This window comes from Typopeltis vanoorti, chromosome 2 (genome assembly GCF_054136105.1).
Source record: "Typopeltis vanoorti isolate ZY-2024b chromosome 2, IOZ_Tvanoo_1.0, whole genome shotgun sequence".
Taxonomy (NCBI): Eukaryota; Metazoa; Arthropoda; class Arachnida; order Uropygi; family Thelyphonidae; genus Typopeltis; species Typopeltis vanoorti.
Window position 1 is genome coordinate 166,093,686 of NC_143550.1, and position 5,103 is coordinate 166,098,788.

Sequence of the window (5,103 nt, forward strand, 5' to 3'; positions counted from 1 at the left end):
TATTTGAGTAAAGACAGTCAAAAATGAAATATTGGAAACTTTAAGTAATGCAATCAGGGATACAATTTTATTATCAATTCGAAAATCTAAATATTATTCCATAATTTTAGACTGCACACCTGATGCAAATAAAACAGAACAAGTGACCATTATTATTCGCTTTGTTTCCTGCGACCATCTAATTGTCAAGATCAGGGAAAACGTTTTAGGTTTTGCAGATATATCAGATTCCACAGGACGTGGTTTATGAGCAACAATAATGGAACAACTGGAAAAATAGAACATTCCCATTGAAGACATGCGAGGTCAAGGGTATGACAATGGGGCAAATATGAAAGGGGAAAAATATGGGCTCCAAAATTTGATATTGAACAAAAATCCTCGAGCTTTTTACGTGTCATGTGCTGCTCATACTCTAAATTTAATCATTAACGATGCAGTCAAAGTGAATACAGATACAATTAGTTTCTTTGCAATTATTCAAGAAATATCCAATTTCTTTTCATTCTCTTAGAAATGTTGGGCAATCCTTTTAAAGTGCGTAAAAAATGTAACATTGAAACAGCCATCAAAAACGCGATGGGAAAGTAAAATTAATGCAACCCGCCCTCTACGATATCAGTTAGGAGAAATTTACGATGCACTTTTTGAAATTTTAAATAATGAAAATCAGCATGTAGCACAGACATTATGTGCTAAAATAAAGGACTACAAATTTATTTGCTCTCTTATAACTTGGCATGATTTATTTAACAGAATAAACCCTGTGAGTAAAATGCTTCAAGACAAAAATATGAACATTACACTTGATTTACAATCTATCGAAAACTTAAAAATATTCTTACAAGAGTATCGATCAGATACAAATTTTAAAGAAGTTCTAAAAACGGCAAAAGAACTGAGTGAAGAGGTGTTTGGAGAACAAGAATTTAAAACGGGTAGGGAAGTTCGACACGAAAGAAGACACGACAATTTGACTATGAGCATCATGACGAAACGCCACAATCGCCAGAAGATAAATTTAGAGTGAATGTGTTTTATACACTTCTAGACGTTGCAATGTGTTCGTTAATAGAACGTTTTGAACAACTAAAAACATATTATGATAATTTCAATTTCTTGTATATAGATTGCTACAAATTAATAACGAAGATTTACGAAAAAATTGTGACGATTTAGATTTTCTTGAAGGACGGCAACAATAAAGACGTAAATGCAATAGAACTATATGACGAGTTATGTGCTTTCCAGGATATTTGTCGGAAGGATAATTTAAATATTCAAAACCCTTTCGATACTCTTAATTTTATTGTGTCCAATAATGTATCTTTCCCTGACTTTTCAATTGCTTTAAGAATACGATTAACCTTACCTGTTAGTGTAGCGAGCGGTGAACGTTCCTTTTCCAAGTGGAAATTGATTAAAACCTACTTAAGAACAAATATGTCACAAAATAGGCTTGTTACTTTGGCGTTAATAGCTATTAAAAATGATATGTGTGCGGAATTAGACATTAAGACCATTATTTCTAATTTTGTGAATATGAAATCAAAAACCCTAAAATTTTAATTAAAAAATTTCAAGTATATTTATGTAATTTAATTTATTTTCTGTCATTCTGTAAAGATGTTATTTTTTGAATACTTATATTAAATGTTCTAATTATTTTTGAATTATTTTCTTATTTTCTCATCTATCTTGAGTTTCTTTTATTTTCCTAAAAGATAGTTCCACTTATAAAAATTATTAATATGGAACAACCATATTGGTTATACTCTTCATGGTATGCCTGAAACAAAATGGTCAGATCGCGTTGAATGTGTAAAGCCTTTTGTAGTCACTTGGTTGGCATTAAGTTATCGCTGAAAGACCTCCTAGAACTAAATTTGATGGCCAAAACAAGAAATGAAGTCCATGGACTTTTATTATATGTGATATTTTTTGTCTGCATGTTAATGCCGGCTTCACGGTACAAAAATGTTAGCTGACATAGATGTATGCAACAAGGTCATCTAACCTCGAGATGCCACACTGGATGTTGAAGTAGCAAACATAGAAATTCTTCTCACAGAGCTGAAAAAAACAACTGAAAATGCATGTGGGATGAAACCAAATTGGTTGTAATAATAATAATAAGTTAATGCCTTTTATTCCCTTATAAGAAATAGGCGAGGCCTTTAAACCCTGTCTAGCATCTGGAGATTCAGTGGGCAGTTCAATCTTCACCTGTAGCCAATCAGAGATAGCTGGCCCATGTCTATTACTAATTATAGGCGGCCACCGATGAAGACACCGGCAAACAAGTGCTATCGTCTCTTGGTACTTAACCCTAATAGGATATGATATTGTCTGAAATAATGTGGGTTGTATCAAACCTAAATAGAGAAAAATCTCTCCCGTAGATGTGATGGAGTTAGAAGCAAGAGGGCACACCTGATGCTAACTTGGAAGAAATGAATGACACAGCTGATACTCCAGAAGCGGCTTACTTCAGAGATTGTTTTACGTTTTGGTAGACAGTGTTATATCAGAACTCGGCTTCAATACTGTTAAGCAGTTGGCACAAAAGAAAACTGAATTCTTGTGGAAATATCTCACCATGGTGTGGAGAGAAAAGCTTACTTTATCAGAGCAGTATCCTGCTGACCTTAATGGTAATGACTTTGGAAAAGAAATGCAACATTTATCCTCAGTACATAAAGCAAATTTTGAAAATATACAGTTAAAGCTATCTGTTGAAGTTTGATAGAATCCAGCCTTGGTGACCTGTTTGCAAATGTTTGTGTTAGCTTAAGAATACTATTAATAGTTCCAGAAAGAGTAGCTTCTGAAGAGAGGTTATGTGGCAAATTTAAACTAATTAACATTTATTTATTATTATTATTATTATTCATGACACCTCCCATGAGTCCGAAGACTCATCACGGGAGGACACCCAGAATACAATTTAAGGTCTACAATGTCTCAGGAACGTTTTGTGGATGGGCCAGGCTAAGTATTGAACCAAACATTGCCAGGACGATTAATTTTCATGCTGCGATGCAAAATTTTCATTAAAAAAAAAAAAAAAAGGCCAGGAAAGCGCTTTTTTAAAATAAATAGTAAAGTTTATCTACTTTTGTTTACTAATACTCGTGTATTCTGATAATCTGATCTAATTTGTAAACCAGGTTTAAAATAGCTTGGTATCTTTAACATATATATATGTATGTATAAAGTAGTATAATATGTAGAAAGTAATGTATATATATATATATATATATATATGTTAAAGATACAATTTTAAACCTGGTTTTACTCCATTTTTCCCAAGTAAACAGACAAAATGTCAAGTTTGCGTCTGCAATTGATGCAAGACTAGCTGATCCCACAGGTAGTGCAAGACCAAGTCAACTCGTGGTAAAGGTGGAGCAAGCTCTGATCACTAATCTTAATATTTACCCTTAATGCCAAAACACATCTCCAGGAATGGGATGTATGATGTTTTGTATTAAAGGCAAGGGGCCACTACCCAGACCGGTTTCGGCTCCCACTGATGAGACCTCAATAAAGGTCGAAACCGGTCTGGGTAGTGGCCCCTTGCCTTTAATACAAAACATCATACATCCCCTTCCTGGAGATGCGTTTTGGCATTAAGGGTAAATATTAATATTAGTGATATTAAGATTTGGATATATATATATCCAAAAATAAAGTCTGAACCATTTCAGTAACATAACTTTTGAAAAAAGAAAATATAACTTGAGTTATGAACACTGTCAGAAATTAGAAACTTTTTTTTTTTTTGGTTTAAACTTTCTGGGGATTTTTTCTGTAATGTCATCAAACCCACGTACTAAAACACACATCGACATTGAAGAGTTGTAAAATGTGGCAACTTCACCTTAGTTGTTTAGTCCCGCCATCTATCGCTGGTAGTTGTAGTTACAATCGTAAAACTTACCTGTTTGCATTCAAATTATAAACAGAATCCTTGAGATTTATGATGTACATTACAAGCTGTCTTATACTGAACTGACAGTCCAACTATCGACTTTCCGTCAATAGCTCAGTTGGCAAAGTTCGAACGCGGTTAGTAGTTGGAAGGGGCCCCATCGTTCGATGCTGTTGGCACACTCTCCCTCGATAAGTCTCTGGACTCCCTAGAGGTATCAAATAATAATAATATTGTGATTTATAGGTCTATTTTTCAAACCACCTAGTTGGAATTTTTTTTTATTTTTATTATGATGCCAGACGGCATCAAAAAATAGTAAAGTAATTATTATTTTTTGATGCCCTCTGGTGGAATTATTTCGCTCACGTCTGAGCATAAAATCAGTAAAACATCAATTCAATAATTAGATGGTTTTCAATAAATATATGTTATGTTTGTTTTTATATTTGAAGAAGGAAGATGACTGAAAAAAAAAAAAAAAAAATTCCGTCGAGGCGGATTTGAACCACCGACCTATGGATATCAGTATTGTTACTTCTACAGTCCACCGCTCTGCCAGCTGAGCTATCGACGGATCTCAGCTATTCTGTTCCGACTTGTAATAACATGCGGTAAAAAATATATTTTAATAAACTGGAGTAATCCTGTTTTTCTTTTGAGTGTAAATACTAGATCACTATAACTTACTTTTATGTTTCAAGATTGTAACTATAACTAATCTCAATAGATGGCGGGACTGCATCACTACTATAGCTACAGAAGTGGCATTCAGAAAACACTCTTTTTTTTCGTTTTATTTATTTTTATTTTTATTATTTTTTTTTTTATAGTAACATGATATTATAATAACACGAATCTTCTCAAAATTCACGTTACTATAACAGATAAAAAAAAAAAATATATATATATATATTTTTTTTTTTTTGTTGTTGTTGTTGTTGTGTTTTTTCAATTTATACCATGAATGTTCTTTTAAAATGGAGTGAGAACAACAAACGAAATAGTAGCCTCAATAGATTTGTATTAATATAATTTTGTCGAGTTGTTTATCGTTAGTATTAATATTTTCATAATTTTAGTTTATACTTATATTTAATTAATTCCATACAAAAGAACTTTTCCTGTTTGGAAAAACTTCCTGGCTGACGATAATCTAATATCAATCC

The 5,103-nt window shown here is 32.7% G+C and overlaps 1 non-coding gene across 1 annotated transcript; it reads right to left on the reverse strand.

Moving 5' to 3' along the window:
- Positions 1 to 4,422: 4,422 nt before the first annotated feature.
- On the reverse strand, positions 4,423 to 4,511 carry TRNAY-GUA (transfer RNA tyrosine (anticodon GUA)). The gene is given in 2 exon segments: positions 4,423 to 4,458; positions 4,475 to 4,511. It is a non-coding gene; the product is annotated as a tRNA-Tyr (tRNA).
- Between the last annotated feature and the right edge of the window lie 592 nt (positions 4,512 to 5,103).